A 23628-nucleotide genomic window follows, 5' to 3' on the forward strand; every position below is an offset into this window, starting at 1 on the left:
CCAATCTACTGATTTACATTGAAATCCGTTCTCACGGCCTGGTTTCCAATGCGTTTCCATGGGTCTACTCTGAGTAGGACTATTTTCTTGTTTCTTTATATACATAACGTAAGTTTTGTGTTTTGTTGCCAATTCTAGTTAAACCCTTCATAAAACGTTCCACAGGAGTCTTCACTATATATTGCAGTAGTCTGAGCGTTTTTGGTAACATATCACAAAAAGTCCTTTTTAAGAGAAACGCATGCCGATCTACGGATTTACAATGAAACCCGTTCTCACGGCCTGCTTTCCAATGCATTTCCATGGGTCTACTCTGAGTAGGACTATTTTCGTGTTTCTTTATTTACATAACGTAAGTTTTCTGTATTGTTACCAATTCTATTGAAACTCTGTAATAAGGCACTCTATTGGAATCTCTACTATACTGCAGGAGATTGAGCGTTTCTGAAGTCACTGGTAACATCTCATTAATAAGCCCTTTTTAAGAGAAAAGCATTATCTGTCCATCCCCATCAAAACAGGCCAATACGCGTATACATTGAAACATGTTCTCCAGGCCTGGTTTCCAATGCGCTTCCATGGGTCTACTCTGAGTAGGACTAATTCCGTGTTTTTTTATATACATAAAGTAAGTTTTGTGTTTTGTTGCCAATTCTAGTTAAACCCTACAATAAAACGTTCCAAAGGAGTCTTTATATTACAGTAGTCTGAGCGTTTTTGGTAACATATCACAAAAAGTCCTTTTTAAGAGAAACGCATGCCAATCTACAGATTTACATTGAAACCCGTTCTCACGGCCTGTTTTCCAATGCATTTCCATGGGTCTACTCTGAGTAGGACTATTTTCTTGTTTATATACATAACGTAAGTTTTGTATTTTGTTGCCAATTCTATTGACACTCTGTAATAAGGCACTCTATTGGAATCTCTACTATACTGCAGGAGATTGAGCGTTTCTGAAGTCACTGGTAACATCTCATTAATTAGCCCATTTTAAGAGAAAAGCATTATCTGTCTATCCCCATCAAAACAGGCCAATACGCGTATACATTGAAACATGTTCTCCAGGGCTGGTTTCCTATGCGTTTCCATGGGTCTACTCTGAGTAGGACTATTTTCTTGTTTCTTTATATACATAACGTAAGTTTTGTGTTTTGTTGCCAATTCTAGTTAAACCCTTCATAAAACGTTCCACAGGAGTCTTCACTATATATTGCAGCAGTCTGAGCGTTTTTGGTAACATATCACAAAAAGTCCTTTTTAAGAGAAACGCATGCCGATCTACTGATTTGCATTGAAACCCGTTCTCACGGCCTGGTTTCCAATGCATTTCCATGGGTCTACTCTGAGTAGGACTATTTTCGTGTTTCTTTATTAACATAACGTAAGTTTTGTGTTTTGTTGCCAATTCTATTGACACTCTGTAAAAAGGCACTCTATTGGAATCTCTACTATACTGCAGGAGATTGAGCGTTTCTGAAGTCACTGGTAACATCTCATTAATAAGCCCTTTTAAAGAGAAAAGCACTATCTGTCCATCACCATCAAAACAGGCCAATACGCGTATACATTGAAACATGTTCTCTAGGCCAGGTTTCCAATGCGCTTCCATGGGTCTATTCTGAGTAGGACTATTTTCTTGTTTCTTTATATACATAACGTAAGTTTTGTGTTTTGTTGCCAATTCTAGTTAAACCCTTCAATAAAACGTTCCAAAGGAGTCTTTAACTATATATTGCAGTAGTCTGAGCGTTTTTGGTAATATATCACAAAAAGTCCTTTTTAAGAGAAACGCATGACAATCTACTGATTTACATTGAAACCCGTTCTCACGGCCTGGTTTCCAATGCATTTCCATGGGACTACTCTGAGTAGGACTATTTTCTTGTTTCTTTATATACATGAGGAAAGTTTTGTGTTTTGTTGCCAATTCAATTTACACTGTAATAAGGCACTCTATTGGAATCTCTACTATACTGCAGGAGATTGAGCGTTTCTGAAGTCACTGGTAACATCTCATTAATAAGCCCTTTTTAAGAGAAAAGCACTATCTGTCCATCCCCATCAAAACAGGCCAATACGAGTATACATTGAAACATGTTCTCCAGGCCTCGTTTCCAATGCGCTTCCATGGGTCTACCCTGAGTAGGACTATTTTCTTGTTTCTTTATATACATAACGTAAGTTTTGTGTTTTGTTGCCAATTCTATTGACACTCTATAATAAGGCACTCTATTGGAATCTCTACTATACTGCAGGAGATTGAGCGTTTCTGAAGTCACTGGTAACATCTCATTAATAAGCCCTTTTTAAGAGAAAAGCACTATCTGTCCATCCCCATCAAAACAGGCCAATACGAGTATACATTGAAACATGTTCTCCAGGCCTCGTTTCCAATGCGCTTCCATGGGTCTACTCTGAGTAGGTCTATTTTCGTGTTTCTTTATATACATAACGTAAGTTTTGTGTTTTGTTGCCAATTCTAGTTAAACCCTTCAATAAAACGTTCCACAGGAGTCTTTACTATATATTGCAGCAGTCTGAGCGTTTTTGGTAACATATCACAAAAAGTCCTTTTTAAGAGAAACGCATGCCAATCTACAGATTTACATTGAAACCCATTCTCACGGCCTGGTTTCCAATGCATTTCCATGGGTCTACTCTGAGTAGGACTATTTTCTTGTTTATATACATAACGTGAGTTTTTTGTTTTTTTGCCAATTCTGTTTACACTCTGTAATAAGGCACTCTATTGGAATCTCAACTATACTGCAGGAGATTGAGCATTTCTGAAGTCACTGATAACATCTCATTAATAAGCCCTTTTTATGAGAAAAGCATTATCTGTCTATCCCCATCAAAACAGGCCAATACGCGTATACATTGAAACATGGTCTCCAGGACTGATTTCCAATGCGCTTCCATGGGTCTACTCTGAGTAGGACTATTTTCGTGTTTCTTTATATACATAACATAAGTTTTGTGTTTTGTTGCCAATTCTAGTTAAACCCTTCAATAAAACGTTCCACAGGAGTCTTTACTATATATTGCAGCATTCTGAGCGTTTTTGGTAACATATCACAAAAAGTCCTTTTTAAGAGAAACGCATGCCGATCTACTGATTTACATTGAAACCCGTTCTCACGGCCTGGTTTCCAATGCACTTACATGGGTCTACTCTGAGTAGGACTATTTTCGTGTTTCTTTATATACATAATGTAAGTTTTGTGTTTTGTTGCCAATTCTATTTACACTCTGTAATAAGGCACTCTATTGGAATCTCTAATATACTGCAGGAGATTGAGCGTTTCTGAAGACACTGGTAACATCTCATTAATAAGCCCTTTTTAAGAGAAAAGCATTATCTGTCCATCCCCATCAAAACAGGCCAATACGCGTATACATTGAAACATGTTCTCCAGGCCTGGTTTCCAATGCACTTCCATGGGTCTACTCTGATTAGGACTGTTTTCTTGTTTCTTTATATACATAACGTAAGTTTTGTGTTTTGTTGCCAATTCTAGTTAAACCCTTCAATAAAACGTTCCAAAGGAGTCTTTACTATATATTGCAGTAGTCTGAGCGTATTTGGTAACATATCACAAAAAGTCCTTTTTAAGAGAAACGCATGCCGATCTACTGATTTACAATGAAACCCGTTCTCTCGGCCTTTTTTCCAATGCATTTCCATGGGTCTACTCTGAATAGGACTATTTTCGTGTTTCTTTATTTACATAACGTAAGTTTTCTGTTTTGTTGCCAATTCTATTGACACTTTGTAATAAGGCACTCTATTGGAATCTCTACTACACTGCAGGAGATTGAGCGTTTCTGAAGTCACTGGTAACATCTCATTAATAAGCCCTTTTTAAGAGAAAAGCATTATCTGTCCATCCCAATCAAAACAGGACAATATGCATATACATTGAAACATGTTCTCCAGGCCTGCTTTCCTGTGCGCTTCCATGGGTCTACTCTGAGTAGGACTATTTTCTTGTTTCTTTATATACATGACATAAGTTTTGTGTTTTGTTGCACATTCTAGTTAAACCCTTCAATAAAACATTCCAAAGAAGTCTTTACTATATATTGCAGTAGTCTGAGCGTTTTTGGTAACATATCAGAAAAAGTCCTTTTTAAGAGAAACGCATGCCGATCTACTGATTTACATTGATACCCATTCTCACGGCCTGGTTTCCAATGCATTTCCATGGGTCTACTCTGAGTAGGACTATTTTCTTGTTACTTTATATACATAACATAAGTTTTGTGTTTTGTTGCCAATTCTAGTTAAACCCCTCAATAAAACGTTCCAAAGGAGTCTTTACTATATATTGCTGTAGTCTGAGCGTTTTTAGTAACATATCAGAAAAAGTCCTTTTTAAGAGAAACGCATGCCGATCCACTGATTTACATTGAAACCCGTTCTCACGGCCTGGTTTCCAATGCATTTCCATGGGTCTACTCTGAGTAGGACTATTTTCGTGTTTCTTTATTTACATAACGTAAGTTTTGTGTTTTGTTGCCAATTCTATAGACACTCTGTAATAAGGCACTCTATTGGAATCTCTACTATACTGCAGGAGATTGAGCGTTTCTGAAGACACTGGTAACATCTCATTAATAAGCCCTTTTTAAGAGAAAAGCATTATCTGTCTATCCCCATCAAAACAGGCCAATACGCGTATACATTGAAATATGTCCTCCAAGACTGATTTCCAATGCGCTTCCATGGGTCTACTCTGAGTAGGACTATTTTCGTGTTTCTTTATATACATAACATAAGTTTTGTGTTTTGTTGCCAATTCTAGTTAAACCCTTCAATAAAACGTTCCACAGGAGTCTTTACTATATATTGCAGCAGTCTGAGCGTTTTTGGTAACATATCACAAAAAGTCCTTTTTAAGAGAAACGCATGCCAATCTACTGATTTACATTGAAACCCGTTCTCACGGCCTGGTTTCCAATGCATTTCCATGGGTCTAATCTGAGTACGACTATTTTCGTGTTTCTTTATATATATATAACGTAATTTTTGTGTTTTGTTGCCAATTCTATTGACACTCTGTAAAAAGGCACTCTATTGGAATCTCTACTATACTGCAGGAGATTGAGCGTTTCTGAAGTCACTGGTAACATCTCATTAATAAGCCCTTTTTAAGAGAAAAGCATTATCTGTCCATCCCCATCAAAACAGGCCAATACGCGTATACATTGAAACATGTTCTCCAGGCCTGGTTTCCAATGCGTTTCCATGGGTCTACTCTGAGTAGGACTATTTTCTTGTTCCTTTATATACATAACGTAAGTTTTGTGTTTTGTTGCCAATTCTAGTTAAACCCTTCAATAAAACGTTCCACAGGACTCTTTAATATATATTGCAGAAGTCTGAGCGTTTTTGGTAACGTATCACAAAATGTTCTTTTTAAGAGAAACGCATGCCAGTCTACTGATTTACATTGAAACTCGTTCTCACGGCCTGGTCTCCAATGCATTTCCATGGGTCTACTCTGAGTAGGACTATTTTCTTGTTTATATACATAACGTAAGTTTTGTGTTTTGTTGCCAATTCTATTTACACTCTGTAATAAGGCACTCTATTGGAATCTCTACTATACTGCAGGAGATTGAGCGTTTCTGAAGTCACTGGTAACATCTCATTAATAAGCTCTTTTTAAGAGAAAAGCATTATCTGTCCATCCCCATCAAAACAGGCCAATACGCGTATACATTGAAACATGTTCTCCAGGCCTGGTTTCCAATGCGTTTCCATGGGTCTACTCTGAGTAGGACTATTTTCTTGTTTCTTTATATACATAACGTAAGTTTTGTGTTTTGTTGCCAATTCTAGTTAAACCCTTCATAAAACGTTCCACAGGAGTCTTCACTATATATTGCAGTAGTCTGAGCGTTTTTGGTAACATATCACAAAAAGTCCTTTTTAAGAGAAACGCATGCCGATCTACGGATTTACAATGAAACCCGTTCTCACGGCCTGGTTTCCAATGCATTTCCATGGGTCTACTCTGAGTAGGACTATTTTCGTGTTTCTTTATTTACATAACGTAAGTTTTCTGTATTGTTACCAATTCTATTGAAACTCTGTAATAAGGCACTCTATTGGAATCTCTACTATACTGCAGGAGATTGAGCGTTTCTGAAGTCACTGGTAACATCTCATTAATAAGCCCTTTTTAAGAGAAAAGCATTATATGTCCATCCCCATCAAAACAGGCCAATACGCGTATACATTGAAACATGTTCTCCAGGCCTGGTTTCCAATGCGCTTCCATGGGTCTACTCTGAGTAGGACTAATTCCGTGTTTTTTTATATACATAACGTAAGTTTTGTGTTTTGTTGCCAATTCTAGTTAAACCCTACAATAAAACGATCCAAAGGAGTCTTTATATTACAGTAGTCTGAGCGTTTTTGGTAACATATCACAAAAAGTCCTTTTTAAGAGAAACGCATGCCAATCTACAGATTTACATTGAAACCCGTTCTCACGGCCTGTTTTCCAATGCATTTCCATGGGTCTACTCTGAGTAGGACTATTTTCTTGTTTATATACATAACGTAAGTTTTGTATTTTGTTGCCAATTCTATTGACACTCTGTAATAAGGCACTCTATTGGAATCTCTACTATACTGCAGGAGATTGAGCGTTTCTGAAGTCACTGGTAACATCTCATTAATTAGCCCATTTTAAGAGAAAAGCATTATCTGTCTATCCCCATCAAAACAGGCCAATACGCGTATACATTGAAACATGTTCTCCAGGCTTGGTTTCCAATGCGCTTCCATGGGTCTACTCTGAGTAGGACTAATTCCGTGTTTTTTTATATACATAACGTAAGTTTTGTGTTTTGTTGCCAATTCTAGTTAAACCCTACAATAAAACGTTCCAAAGGAGTCTTTATATTACAGTAGTCTGAGCGTTTTTGGTAACATATCACAAAAAGTCCTTTTTAAGAGAAACGCATGCCAATCTACAGATTTACATTGAAACCCGTTCTCACGGCCTGTTTTCCAATGCATTTCCATGGGTCTACTCTGAGTAGGACTATTTTCGTGTTTCTTTATTAACATAACGTAAGTTTTGTGTTTTGTTGCCAATTCTATTGACACTCTGTAAAAAGGCACTCTATTGGAATCTCTACTATACTGCAGGAGATTGAGCGTTTCTGAAGTCACTGGTAACATCTCATTAATAAGCCCTTTTAAAGAGAAAAGCACTATCTGTCCATCACCATCAAAACAGGCCAATACGCGTATACATTGAAACATGTTCTCTAGGCCTGGTTTCCAATGCGCTTCCATGGGTCTATTCTGAGTAGGACTATTTTCTTGTTTCTTTATATACATAACGTAAGTTTTGTGTTTTGTTGCCAATTCTAGTTAAACCCTTCAATAAAACGTTCCAAAGGAGTCTTTAACTATATATTGCAGTAGTCTGAGCGTTTTTGGTAATATATCACAAAAAGTCCTTTTTAAGAGAAACGCATGACAATCTACTGATTTACATTGAAACCCGTTCTCACGGCCTGGTTTCCAATGCATTTCCATGGGACTACTCTGAGTAGGACTATTTTCTTGTTTCTTTATATACATGAGGAAAGTTTTGTGTTTTGTTGCCAATTCAATTTACACTCTGTAATAAGGCACTCTATTGGAATCTCTACTATACTGCAGGAGATTGAGCGTTTCTGAAGTCACTGGTAACATCTCATTAATAAGCCCTTTTTAAGAGAAAAGCACTATCTGTCCATCCCCATCAAAACAGGCCAATACGAGTATACATTGAAACATGTTCTCCAGGCCTCGTTTCCAATGCGCTTCCATGGGTCTACCCTGAGTAGGACTATTTTCTTGTTTCTTTATATACATAACGTAAGTTTTGTGTTTTGTTGCCAATTCTATTGACACTCTATAATAAGGCACTTTATTGGAATCTCTACTATACTGCAGGAGATTGAGCGTTTCTGAAGTCACTGGTAACATCTCATTAATAAGCCCTTTTTAAGAGAAAAGCACTATCTGTCCATCCCCATCAAAACAGGCCAATACGAGTATACATTGAAACATGTTCTCCAGGCCTCGTTTCCAATGCGCTTACATGGGTCTACTCTGAGTAGGACTATTTTCGTGTTTCTTTATATACATAACGTAAGTTTTGTGTTTTGTTGCCAATTCTAGTTAAACCCTTCAATAAAACGTTCCACAGGAGTCTTTACTATATATTGCAGCAGTCTGAGCGTTTCTGGTAATATATCGCAAAAAGTCCTTTTTAAGAGAAACGCATGCCAGTCTACTGATTTACATTGAAACCCGTTCTCACTTCCTGGTTTCCAATGCATTTCCATGGGTTTACTCTGAGTAGGACTATTTTCTTGTTTATATACATAACATAAGTTTTGTGTTTTGTTGTGAATTCTATTTACACTCTGTAATAAGGCACTCTATTGGAATCTCTACTATACTGCAGGAGATTGAGCGTTTCTGAAGTCACTGGTAACATCTCATTAATAAGCTCTTTTTAAGAGAAAAGCATTATCTGTCCATCCCCATCAAAACAGTCCAATATGCGTATCCATTAAAACATGTTCTCCAGGCCTGGTTTCCAATGCGCTTCCATGGGTCTATTCTGAGTAGGACTATTTTCGTGTTTCTTTATATACATAATGTAAGTTTTGTGTTTTGTTGCCATTTCTGTTGACACTCTGTAATAAGGCATTCTATTGGAATCTCTACTATACTGCAGGAGATTGAGCGTTTCTGAAGACACTAGTAACTTCTCATTAATAAGCCCTTTTTAAGAGAAAAGCATTATCTGTCCATCCCCATTAAAACAGGCCAATACGCGTATACATTGAAACAAGTTCTCCAGACCTGGTTTCCAATGAGCTTCCATGGGTCTACTCTGAGTAGGACTATTTTCGTGTTTCTTTATATACATAACATAAGTTTTGTGTTTTGTTGCCAATTCTAGTTAAACCCTTCAATAAAACGTTCCAAAGGAGTCGTTACTATATATTGCAGCATTCTGAGCGTTTTTGGTAACATATCACAAAAAGTCCTTTTAAAGAGAAACGCATGCCGATCTACTGATTTACATTGAAACCCGTTCTCACGGCCTGGTTTCCAATGAATTTCCATGGGTCTACTCTGAGTAGGACTATTTTCGTGTTTCTTTATTTACATAACGTAAGTTTTGTGTTTTGTTGCCAATTCTATAGACACTCTGTAATAAGGCACTCTATTGGAATCTCTACTATACTGCAGGAGATTGAGCGTTTCTGAAGACACTGGTAACATCTCATTAATAAGCCCTTTTTAAGAGAAAAGCATTATCTGTCTATCCCCATCAAAACAGGCCAATACGCGTATACATTGAAATATGTCCTCCAAGACTGATTTCCAATGCGCTTCCATGGGTCTACTCTGAGTAGGACTATTTTCGTGTTTCTTTATATACATAACATAAGTTTTGTGTTTTGTTGCCAATTCTAGTTAAACCCTTCAATAAAACGTTCCACAGGAGTCTTTACTATATATTGCAGCAGTCTGAGCGTTTTTGGTAACATATCACAAAAAGTCCTTTTTAAGAGAAACGCATGCCAATCTACTGATTTACATTGAAACCCGTTCTCACGGCCTGGTTTCCAATGCATTTCCATGGGTCTACTCTGAGTAGGACTATTTTCGTGTTTCTTTATATATATATAACGTAAGTTTTGTGTTTTGTTGCCAATTCTATTGACACTCTGTAAAAAGGCACTCTATTGGAATCTCTACTATACTGCAGGAGATTGAGCGTTTCTGAAGTCACTGGTAACATCTCATTAATAAGCCCTTTTTAAGAGAAAAGCATTATCTGTCCATCCCCATCAAAAAAGGCCAATACGCGTATACATTGAAACATGTTCTCCAGGCCTGGTTTCCAATGCGTTTCCATGGGTCTACTCTGAGTAGGACTATTTTCTTGTTCCTTTATATACATAACGTAAGTTTTGTGTTTTGTTGCCAATTCTAGTTAAACCCTTCAATAAAACGTTCCACAGGACTCTTTAATATATATTGCAGTAGTCTGAGCGTTTTTGGTAACGTATCACAAAAAGTTCTTTTTAAGAGAAACGCATGCCAGTCTACTGATTTACATTGAAACTCGTTCTCACGGCCTGGTCTCCAATGCATTTCCATGGGTCTACTCTGAGTAGGACTATTTTCTTGTTTATATACATAACGTAAGTTTTGTGTTTTGTTGCCAATTCTATTTACACTCTGTAATAAGGCACTCTATTGGAATCTCTACTATACTGCAGGAGATTGAGCGTTTCTGAAGTCACTGGTAACATCTCATTAATAAGCCCTTTTAAAGAGAAAAGCATTATCTGTCCATCCCCATCAAAACAGGCCAATACGCGTATACATTGAAACATGGTCTCCAGGCCTGGTTTCCTATGCATTTCCATGGGTCTACTCTGAGTAGGACTATTTTCGTGTTTCTTTATAAACATGAGGAAAGTTTTTGTTTTGTTGCCAATTCTATTGACACTCTGTAATAAGGCACTCTATTGGAATCTCTACTATACTGCAGGAGATTGAGCGTTTCTGAAGTCACTGGTAACATCTCATTAATAAGCCCTTTTTAAGAGAAAAGCATTATCTGTCCATCCCCATCAAAACAGGCCAATACGCGTATACATTGAAACATGTTCTCCAGGCCTGGTTTCCAATGCGCTTCCATGGGTCTACTCTGAGTAGGACTAATTCCGTGTTTTTTTATATACATAACGTAAGTTTTGTGTTTTGTTGCCAATTCTAGTTAAACCCTTCAATAAAACGTTCCAAAGGAGTCTTTATATTACAGTAGTCTGAGCGTTTTTGGTAACATATCACAAAAAGTCCTTTTTAAGAGAAACGCATGCCAATCTACAGATTTACATTGAAACCCGTTCTCACGGCCTGTTTTCCAATGCATTTCCATGGGTCTACTCTGAGTAGGACTATTTTCTTGTTTATATACATAACGTAAGTTTTGTGTTTTGTTGCCAATTCTGTTTACATTCTGTAATAAGGCACTCTATTGGAATCTCTACTATACTGCAGGAGATTGAGCGTTTCTGAAGTCACTGGTAACATCTCATTAATATGCCCGTTTTAAGAGAAAAGCATTATCTGTCCATCCCCATCAAAGCAGGCCAATACGCGTATACATTGAAACATGTTCTCCAGGCCTGGTTTCCAATGCGTTTCCATGGGTCTACTCTGAGTAGGACTATTTTCGTGTTTCTTTATTTATATAACGTAAGTTTTGTGTTTTGTTGCCAATTCTATTGACACTCTGTAATAAGGCACTCTATTGGAATCTCTACTATACTGCAGGAGATTGAGCGTTTCTGAAGTCACTGGTAACATCTCATTAATTAGCCCTTTTTAAGAGAAAAGCATTATCTGTCTATCCCCATCAAAACAGGCCAATACGCGTATACATTGAAACATATTCTCCAGTGCTGGTTTCCTATGCGTTTCCATGGGTCTACTCTGAGTAGGACTATTTTCTTGTTTCTTTATATTCATAACGTAAGTTTTGTGTTTTGTTGCCAATTCTAGTTAAACCCTTCATAAAACGTTCCACAGGAGTCTTCACTATATATTGCAGCAGTCTGAGCGTTTTTGGTAACATATCACAAAAAGTCCTTTTTAAGAGAAACGCATGCCGATCTACTGATTTGCATTGAAACCCGTTCTCACGGCCTGGTTTCCAATGCATTTCCATGGGTCTACTCTGAGTAGGACTATTTTCGTGTTTCTTTATTAACATAACGTAAGTTTTGTGTTTTGTTGCCAATTCTATTGACACTCTGTAAAAAGGCACTCTATTGGAATCTCTACTATACTGCAGGAGATTGAGCGTTTCTGAAGTCACTGGTAACATCTCATTAATAAGCCCTTTTAAAGAGAAAAGCACTATCTGTCCATCACCATCAAAACAGGCCAATACGCGTATACATTGAAACATGTTCTCTAGGCCTGGTTTCCAATGCGCTTCCATGGGTCTACTCTGAGTAGGACTATTTTCCTGTTACTTTATATACATAATGTAAGTTTTTTGTTTTGTTGCCAATTCTAGTTAAACCCTTCAGTAAAACGTTCCACAGGAGTCTTTACTATATATTGCAGCAGTCTGAGCGTTTCTGGTAATATATCGCAAAAAGTCCTTTTTAAGAGAAACGCATGCCAATCTACTGATTTACATTGAAACCCGTTCTCACGGCCTGGTCTCCAATGCATTTCCATGGGTTTACTCTGAGTAGGACTATTTTCTTGTTTATATACATAACATAAGTTTTGTGTTTTGTTGCGAATTCTATTTACACTCTGTAATAAGGCACTCTATTGGAATCTCTACTATACTGCAGGAGATTGAGCGTTTCTGAAGTCACTGGTAACATCTCATTAATAAGCTCTTTTTAAGAGAAAAGCATTATCTGTCCATCCCCATCAAAACAGGCCAATATGCGTATCCATTAAAACATGTTCTCCAGGCCTGGTTTCCAATGCGCTTCCATGGGTCTATTCTGAGTAGGACTATTTTCGTGTTTCTTTATATACATAATGTAAGTTTTGTGTTTTGTTGCCATTTCTGTTGACACTCTGTAATAAGGCATTCTATTGGAATCTCTACTATACTGCAGGAGATTGAGCGTTTCTGAAGACACTGGTAACTTCTCATTAATAAGCCCTTTTTAAGAGAAAAGCATTATCTGTCCATCCCCATTAAAACAGGCCAATACGCGTATACATTGAAACATGTTCTCCAGACCTGGTTTCCAATGAGCTTCCATGGGTCTACTCTGAGTAGGACTATTTTCGTGTTTCTTTATATACATAACATAAGTTTTGTGTTTTGTTGCCAATTCTAGTTAAACCCTTCAATAAAACGTTCCAAAGGAGTCGTTACTATATATTGCAGTAGTCTGAGCGTTTTTGGTAACATATCACAAAAAGTCCTTTTAAAGAGAAACGCATGCCGATCTACTGATTTACATTGAAACCCGTTCTCACGGCCTGGTTTCCAATGCACTTCCATGGGTCTACTCTGAGTAGGACTATTTTCGTTTTTCTTTATATACATGAGGAAAGTTTTGTGTTTTGTTGCCAATTCAATTTACACTCTGTAATAAGGCACTCTATTGGAATCTCTACTATACTGCAGGAGATTGAGCGTTTCTGAAGTCACTGGTAACATCTCATTAATAAGCCCTTTTTAAGAGAAAAGCACTATCTGTCCATCCCCATCAAAAAAGGCCAATACGAGTATACATTGAAACATGTTCTCCAGGCCTCGTTTCCAATGCGCTTCCATGGGTCTACTCTGAGTAGGACTATTTTCCTGTTTCTTTATATACATAATGTAAGTTTTTTGTTTTGTTGCCAATTCTAGTTAAACCCTTCAATAAAACGTTCCACAGGAGTCTTTACTATATATTGCAGCAGTCTGAGCGTTTCTGGTAATATATCGCAAAAAGTCCTTTTTAAGAGAAACGCATGCCAATCTACTGATTTACATTGAAACCCGTTCTCACGGCCTGGTTTCCAATGCATTTCCATGGGTTTACTCTGAGTAGGACTATTTTCTTGTTTATATACATAACATAAGTTTTGTGTTTTGTTGCGAATTCTATTTACACTCTGTAATAAGGCACTCTATTGGAATCTCTACTATACTGCAGGAGATTGAGCGTTTCTGAAGTCACTGGTAACATCTCATTAATAAGCTCTTTTTAAGAGAAAAGCATTATCTGTCCATCCCCATCAAAAAAGGCCAATATGCGTATCCATTAAAACATGTTCTCCAGGCCTGGTTTCCAATGCGCTTCCATGGGTCTATTCTGAGTAGGACTATTTTCGTGTTTCTTTATATACATAATGTAAGTTTTGTGTTTTGTTGCCATTTCTGTTGACACTCTGTAATAAGGCATTCTATTGGAATCTCTACTATACTGCAGGAGATTGAGCGTTTCTGAAGACACTGGTAACTTCTCATTAATAAGCCCTTTTTAAGAGAAAAGCATTATCTGTCCATCCCCATTAAAACAGGCCAATACGCGTATACATTGAAACATGTTCTCCAGACCTGGTTTCCAATGAGCTTCCATGGGTCTACTCTGAGTAGGACTATTTTCGTGTTTCTTTATATACATAACATAAGTTTTGTGTTTTGTTGCCAATTCTAGTTAAACCCTTCAATAAAACGTTCCAAAGGAGTCGTTACTATATATTGCAGTAGTTTGAGCGTTTTTGGTAACATATCACAAAAAGTCCTTTTTAAGAGAAACGCATGCCGATCCACTGATTTACATTGAAACCCGTTCTCACGGCCTGTTTTCCAATGCATTTCCATGGGTCTACTCTGAGTAGGACTATTTCCTTGTTTCTTTATATACACGAGGAAAGTTTTGTGTTTTGTTGCAATTAAATTTACTCTCTGTAATAAGGCACTCTATTGGAATCTCTACTATACTGCAGGAGATTGAGCGTTTCTGAAGTCACTGGTAACATCTCATTAATAAGCCCTTTTTAAGTGAAAAGCACTATCTGTCCATCACCATCAAAACAGGCCAATACGCGTATACATTGAAACATGTTCTCCAGGCCTGGTTTCCAATGCGCTTCCATGGGTCTACTCTAAGTAGGACTATTTTCTTGTTTCATTATATACATAACATAAGTTTTGTGTTTTGTTGCCAATTCTAGTTAAACCCTTCAATAAAACGTTCCACAGGAGTCTTTACTATATATTGCAGCATTCTGAGCGTTTTTGGTAACATATCACAAAAAGTCCTTTTTAAGAGAAACGCATGCCAATCTACTGATTTACATTGAAACACGTTCTCACGGCCTGGATTCCAATGCATTTCCAAGTGTCTACTCTGAGTAGGACTATTTTCTTGTTTATATACATAACGTAAGTTTTGTGTTTTGTTGCCAGTTCTGTTTACATTCTGTAATAAGGCACTCTATTGGAATCTCTACTATACTGCAGGAGATTGAGCGTTTCTGAAGTCACTGGTAACATCTCATTAATATGCCCGTTTAAAGAGAAAAGCATTATCTGTCCATCCCCATCAAAACAGGACAATACGCGTATACATTGAAACATGTTCTCCACGCCTGGTTTCCATTGCGTTTCCATGGGTCTACTCTGAGTAGGACTATTTTCCTGTTTCTTTATACACATAATGTAAGTTTTTTGTTTTGTTGCCAATTCTAGTTAAACCCTTCAATAAAACGTTCCACAGGAGTCTTTACTATATATTGCAGCAGTCTGAGCGTTTCTGGTAATATATCGCAAAAAGTCCTTTTTAAGAGAAACGCATGCCAATCTACTGATTTACATTGAAACCCGTTCTCACTTCCTGGTTTCCAATGCATTTCCATGGGTTTACTCTGAGTAGGACTATTTTCTTGTTTATATACATAACATAAGTTTTGTGTTTTGTTGTGAATTCTATTTACACTCTGTAATAAGGCACTCTATTGGAATCTCTACTATACTGCAGGAGATTGAGCGTTTCTGAAGTCACTGGTAACATCTCATTAATAAGCTCTTTTTAAGAGAAAAGCATTATCTGTCCATCCCCATCAAAACAGGCCAATATGCGTATCCATTAAAACATGTTCTCCAGGCCTGGTTTCCAATGCGCTTCCATGGGTCTATTCTGAGTAGGACTATTTTCGTGTTTCTTTATATACATAATGTAAGTTTTGTGTTTTGTTGCCATTTCTGTTGACACTCTGTAATAAGGCATTCTATTGGAATCTCTACTATACTGCAGGAGATTGAGCGTTTCTGAAGACACTGGTAACTTCTCATTAATAAGCCCTTTTTAAGAGAAAAGCATTATCTGTCCATCCCCATTAAAACAGGCCAATACGCGTATACATTGAAACATGTTCTCCAGACCTGGTTTCCAATGAGCTTCCATGGGTCTACTCTGAGTAGGACTATTTTCGTGTTTCTTTATATACATAACATAAGTTTTGTGTTTTGTTGCCAATTCTAGTTAAACCCTTCAATAAAACGTTCCAAAGGAGTCGTTACTATATATTGCAGTAGTTTGAGCGTTTTTGGTAACATATCACAAAAAGTCCTTTTTAAGAGAAACGCATGCCGATCCACTGATTTACATTGAAACCCGTTCTCACGGCCTGTTTTCCAATGCATTTCCATGGGTCTACTCTGAGTAGGACTATTTCCTTGTTTCTTTATATACACGAGGAAAGTTTTGTGTTTTGTTGCAATTAAATTTACACTCTGTAATAAGGCACTCTATTGGAATCTCTACTATACTGCAGGAGATTGAGTGTTTCTGAAGTCACTGGTAACATCTCATTAATAAGCCCTTTTTAAGAGAAAAGCACTATCTGTCCATCACCATCAAAACAGGCCAATACGCGTATACATTGAAACATGTTCTCCAGGCCTGGTTTCCAATGCGCTTCCATGGGTCTACTCTAAGTAGGACTATTTTCTTGTTTCATTATATACATAACGTAAGTTTTGTGTTTTGTTGCCAATTCTATTTACACTCTGTAATAAGGCACTCTATTGGAATCTCAACTATACTGCAGGAGATTGAGCATTTCTGAAGTCACTGATAACATCTCATTAATAAGCCCTTTTTATGAGAAAAGCATTATCTGTCTATCCCCATCAAAACAGGCCAATACGCGTATACATTGAAACATGGTCTCCAGGACTGATTTCCAATGCGCTTCCATGGGTCTACTCTGAGTAGGACTATTTTCGTGTTTCTTTATATACATAACATAAGTTTTGTGTTTTGTTGCCAATTCTAGTTAAACCCTTCAATAAAACGTTCCACAGGAGTCTTTACTATATATTGCAGCATTCTGAGCGTTTTTGGTAACATATCACAAAAAGTCCTTTTTAAGAGAAACGCATGCCGATCTACTGATTTACATTGAAACCCGTTCTCACGGCCTGGTTTCCAATGCACTTACATGGGTCTACTCTGAGTAGGACTATTTTCGTGTTTCTTTATATACATAATGTAAGTTTTGTGTTTTGTTGCCAATTCTATTTACACTCTGTAATAAGGCACTCTATTGGAATCTCTAATATACTGCAGGAGATTGAGCGTTTCTGAAGACACTGGTAACATCTCATTAATAAGCCCTTTTTAAGAGAAAAGCATTATCTGTCCATCCCCATCAAAACAGGCCAATACGCGTATACATTGAAACATGTTCTCCAGGCCTGGTTTCCAATGCACTTCCATGGGTCTACTCTGAGTAGGACTGTTTTCTTGTTTCTTTATATACATAACGTAAGTTTTGTGTTTTGTTGCCAATTCTAGTTAAACCCTTCAATAAAACGTTCCAAAGGAGTCTTTACTATATATTGCAGTAGTCTGAGCGTATTTGGTAACATATCACAAAAAGTCCTTTTTAAGAGAAACGCATGCCGATCTACTGATTTACAATGAAACCCGTTCTCTCGGCCTTTTTTCCAATGCATTTCCATGGGTCTACTCTGAATAGGACTATTTTCGTGTTTCTTTATTTACATAACGTAAGTTTTCTGTTTTGTTGCCAATTCTATTGACACTTTGTAATAAGGCACTCTATTGGAATCTCTACTACACTGCAGGAGATTGAGCGTTTCTGAAGTCACTGGTAACATCTCATTAATAAGCCCTTTTTAAGAGAAAAGCATTATCTGTCCATCCCAATCAAAACAGGACAATATGCATATACATTGAAACATGTTCTCCAGGCCTGCTTTCCTATGCGCTTCCATGGGTCTACTCTGAGTAGGACTATTTTCTTGTTTCTTTATATACATGACATAAGTTTTGTGTTTTGTTGCACATTCTAGTTAAACCCTTCAATAAAACATTCCAAAGAAGTCTTTACTATATATTGCAGTAGTCTGAGCGTTTTTGGTAACATATCAGAAAAAGTCCTTTTTAAGAGAAACGCATGCCGATCTACTGATTTACATTGATACCCATTCTCACGGCCTGGTTTCCAATGCATTTCCATGGGTCTACTCTGAGTAGGACTATTTTCTTGTTACTTTATATACATAACATAAGTTTTGTGTTTTGTTGCCAATTCTAGTTAAACCCCTCAATAAAACGTTCCAAAGGAGTCTTTACTATATATTGCTGTAGTCTGAGCGTTTTTAGTAACATATCAGAAAAAGTCCTTTTTAAGAGAAACGCATGCCGATCCACTGATTTACATTGAAACCCGTTCTCACGGCCTGGTTTCCAATGCATTTCCATGGGTCTACTCTGAGTAGGACTATTTTCGTGTTTCTTTATTTACATAACGTAAGTTTTGTGTTTTGTTGCCAATTCTATAGACACTCTGTAATAAGGCACTCTATTGGAATCTCTACTATACTGCAGGAGATTGAGCGTTTCTGAAGACACTGGTAACATCTCATTAATAAGCCCTTTTTAAGAGAAAAGCATTATCTGTCTATCCCCATCAAAACAGGCCAATACGCGTATACATTGAAATATGTCCTCCAAGACTGATTTCCAATGCGCTTCCATGGGTCTACTCTGAGTAGGACTATTTTCGTGTTTCTTTATATACATAACATAAGTTTTGTGTTTTGTTGCCAATTCTAGTTAAACCCTTCAATAAAACGTTCCACAGGAGTCTTTACTATATATTGCAGCAGTCTGAGCGTTTTTGGTAACATATCACAAAAAGTCCTTTTTAAGAGAAACGCATGCCAATCTACTGATTTACATTGAAACCCGTTCTCACGGCCTGGTTTCCAATGCATTTCCATGGGTCTACTCTGAGTAGGACTATTTTCGTGTTTCTTTATATATATATAACGTAATTTTTGTGTTTTGTTGCCAATTCTATTGACACTCTGTAAAAAGGCACTCTATTGGAATCTCTACTATACTGCAGGAGATTGAGCGTTTCTGAAGTCACTGGTAACATCTCATTAATAAGCCCTTTTTAAGAGAAAAGCATTATCTGTCCATCCCCATCAAAACAGGCCAATACGCGTATACATTGAAACATGTTCTCCAGGCCTGGTTTCCAATGCGTTTCCATGGGTCTACTCTGAGTAGGACTATTTTCTTGTTCCTTTATATACATAACGTAAGTTTTGTGTTTTGTTGCCAATTCTAGTTAAACCCTTCAATAAAACGTTCCACAGGACTCTTTAATATATATTGCAGAAGTCTGAGCGTTTTTGGTAACGTATCACAAAATGTTCTTTTTAAGAGAAACGCATGCCAGTCTACTGATTTACATTGAAACTCGTTCTCACGGCCTGGTCTCCAATGCATTTCCATGGGTCTACTCTGAGTAGGACTATTTTCTTGTTTATATACATAACGTAAGTTTTGTGTTTTGTTGCCAATTCTATTTACACTCTGTAATAAGGCACTCTATTGGAATCTCTACTATACTGCAGGAGATTGAGCGTTTCTGAAGTCACTGGTAACATCTCATTAATAAGCTCTTTTTAAGAGAAAAGCATTATCTGTCCATCCCCATCAAAACAGGCCAATACGCGTATACATTGAAACATGTTCTCTAGGCCTGGTTTCCAATGCGTTTCCATGTGTCTACTCTGAGTAGGACTATTTTCTTTTTTCTTTATTTACATAACGTAAGTTTTGTGTTTTGTTGCCAATTCTATTTAAACCCTTCAATAAAACGTTCCACAGGAATCTTTACTATATATTGCAGTAGTCTGAGCGTTTTTGGTAACATATCACAAAAAGTCCTTTTTAAGAGAAACGCATGCCAATCTACTGATTTACATTGAAATCCGTTCTCACGGCCTGGTTTCCAATGCGTTTCCATGGGTCTACTCTGAGTAGGACTATTTTCTTGTTTCTTTATATACATAACGTAAGTTTTGTGTTTTGTTGCCAATTCTAGTTAAACCCTTCATAAAACGTTCCACAGGAGTCTTCACTATATATTGCAGTAGTCTGAGCGTTTTTGGTAACATATCACAAAAAGTCCTTTTTAAGAGAAACGCATGCCGATCTACGGATTTACAATGAAACCCGTTCTCACGGCCTGCTTTCCAATGCATTTCCATGGGTCTACTCTGAGTAGGACTATTTTCGTGTTTCTTTATTTACATAACGTAAGTTTTGTGTTTTGTTGCCAATTCTAGTTAAACCCTACAATAAAACGTTCCAAAGGAGTCTTTATATTACAGTAGTCTGAGCGTTTTTGGTAACATATCACAAAAAGTCCTTTTTAAGAGAAACGCATGCCAATCTACAGATTTACATTGAAACCCGTTCTCACGGCCTGTTTTCCAATGCATTTCCATGGGTCTACTCTGAGTAGGACTATTTTCTTGTTTATATACATAACGTAAGTTTTGTATTTTGTTGCCAATTCTATTGACACTCTGTAATAAGGCACTCTATTGGAATCTCTACTATACTGCAGTAGATTGAGCGTTTCTGAAGTCACTGGTAACATCTCATTAATTAGCCCATTTTAAGAGAAAAGCATTATCTGTCTATCCCCATCAAAACAGGCCAATACGCGTATACATTGAAACATGTTCTCCAGGCTTGGTTTCCAATGCGCTTCCATGGGTCTACTCTGAGTAGGACTAATTCCGTGTTTTTTTATATACATAACGTAAGTTTTGTGTTTTGTTGCCAATTCTAGTTAAACCCTACAATAAAACGTTCCAAAGGAGTCTTTATATTACAGTAGTCTGAGCGTTTTTGGTAACATATCACAAAAAGTCCTTTTTAAGAGAAACGCATGCCAATCTACAGATTTACATTGAAACCCGTTTTCACGGCCTGTTTTCCAATGCATTTCCATGGGTCTACTCTGAGTAGGACTATTTTCGTGTTTCTTTATTAACATAACGTAAGTTTTGTGTTTTGTTGCCAATTCTATTGACACTCTGTAAAAAGGCACTCTATTGGAATCTCTACTATACTGCAGGAGATTGAGCGTTTCTGAAGTCACTGGTAACATCTCATTAATAAGCCCTTTTAAAGAGAAAAGCACTATCTGTCCATCACCATCAAAACAGGCCAATACGCGTATACATTGAAACATGTTCTCTAGGCCTGGTTTCCAATGCGCTTCCATGGGTCTATTCTGAGTAGGACTATTTTCTTGTTTCTTTATATACATAACGTAAGTTTTGTGTTTTGTTGCCAATTCTAGTTAAACCCTTCAATAAAACGTTCCAAAGGAGTCTTTAACTATATATTGCAGTAGTCTGAGCGTTTTTGGTAATATATCACAAAAAGTCCTTTTTAAGAGAAACGCATGACAATCTACTGATTTACATTGAAACCCGTTCTCACGGCCTGGTTTCCAATGCATTTCCATGGGACTACTCTGAGTAGGACTATTTTCTTGTTTCTTTATATACATGAGGAAAGTTTTGTGTTTTGTTGCCAATTCAATTTACACTCTGTAATAAGGCACTCTATTGGAATCTCTACTATACTGCAGGAGATTGAGCGTTTCTGAAGTCACTGGTAACATCTCATTAATAAGCCCTTTTTAAGAGAAAAGCACTATCTGTCCATCCCCATCAAAACAGGCCAATACGAGTATACATTGAAACATGTTCTCCAGGCCTCGTTTCCAATGCGCTTCCATGGGTCTACCCTGAGTAGGACTATTTTCTTGTTTCTTTATATACATAACGTAAGTTTTGTGTTTTGTTGCCAATTCTATTGACACTCTATAATAAGGCACTTTATTGGAATCTCTACTATACTGCAGGAGATTGAGCGTTTCTGAAGTCACTGGTAACATCTCATTAATAAGCCCTTTTTAAGAGAAAAGCACTATCTGTCCATCCCCATCAAAACAGGCCAATACGAGTATACATTGAAACATGTTCTCCAGGCCTCGTTTCCAATGCGCTTACATGGGTCTACTCTGAGTAGGACTATTTTCGTGTTTCTTTATATACATAACGTAAGTTTTGTGTTTTGTTGCCAATTCTAGTTAAACCCTTCAATAAAACGTTCCACAGGAGTCTTTACTATATATTGCAGCAGTCTGAGCGTTTTTGGTAACATATCACAAAAAGTCCTTTTTAAGAGAAACGCATGCCAATCTACAGATTTACATTGAAACCCATTCTCACGGCCTGGTTTCCAATGCATTTCCATGGGTCTACTCTGAGTAGGACTATTTTCTTGTTTATATACATAACGTGAGTTTTTTGTTTTTTTGCCAATTCTGTTTACACTCTGTAATAAGGCACTTTATTGGAATCTCTACTATACTGCAGGAGATTGAGCGTTTCTGAAGTCACTGGTAACATCTCATTAATAAGCCCTTTTTAAGAGAAAAGCATTAACTGTCCATCCCCATCAAAAAAGGCCAATACGCGTATACATTGAAACATGTTCTCCACGCCTGGTTTCCATTGCGTTTCCATTGGTCTACTCTGAGTTGGACTATTTTCCTGTTTCTTTATATACATAATGTAAGTTTTTTGTTTTGTTGCCAATTCTAGTTAAACCCTTCAATAAAACGTTCCACAGGAGTCTTTACTATATATTGCAGCAGTCTGAGCGTTTCTGGTAATATATCGCAAAAAGTCCTTTTTAAGAGAAACGCATGCCAGTCTACTGATTTACATTGAAACCCGTTCTCACTTCCTGGTTTCCAATGCATTTCCATGGGTTTACTCTGAGTAGGACTATTTTCTTGTTTATATACATAACATAAGTTTTGTGTTTTGTTGTGAATTCTATTTACACTCTGTAATAAGGCACTCTATTGGAATCTCTACTATACTGCAGGAGATTGAGCGTTTCTGAAGTCACTGGTAACATCTCATTAATAAGCTCTTTTTAAGAGAAAAGCATTATCTGTCCATCCCCATCAAAACAGGCCAATATGCGTATCCATTAAAACATGTTCTCCAGGCCTGGTTTCCAATGCGCTTCCATGGGTCTATTCTGAGTAGGACTATTTTCGTGTTTCTTTATATACATAATGTAAGTTTTGTGTTTTGTTGCCATTTCTGTTGACACTCTGTAATAAGGCATTCTATTGGAATCTCTACTATACTGCAGGAGATTGAGCGTTTCTGAAGACACTAGTAACTTCTCATTAATAAGCCCTTTTTAAGAGAAAAGCATTATCTGTCCATCCCCATTAAAACAGGCCAATACGCGTATACATTGAAACAAGTTCTCCAGACCTGGTTTCCAATGAGCTTCCATGGGTCTACTCTGAGTAGGACTATTTTCGTGTTTCTTTATATACATAACATAAGTTTTGTGTTTTGTTGCCAATTCTAGTTAAACCCTTCAATAAAACGTTCCAAAGGAGTCGTTACTATATATTGCAGCATTCTGAGCGTTTTTGGTAACATATCACAAAAAGTCCTTTTAAAGAGAAACGCATGCCGATCTACTGATTTACATTGAAACCCGTTCTCACGGCCTGGTTTCCAATGCATTTCCATGGGTCTACTCTGAGTAGGACTATTTTCGTGTTTCTTTATTTACATAACGTAAGTTTTGTGTTTTGTTGCCAATTCTATTGACACTCTGTAAAAAGGCACTCTATTGGAATCTCTACTATAC

Source organism: Elgaria multicarinata, chromosome 2, assembly GCF_023053635.1.
Source record: "Elgaria multicarinata webbii isolate HBS135686 ecotype San Diego chromosome 2, rElgMul1.1.pri, whole genome shotgun sequence".
Taxonomy (NCBI): domain Eukaryota; kingdom Metazoa; phylum Chordata; class Lepidosauria; order Squamata; family Anguidae; genus Elgaria; species Elgaria multicarinata.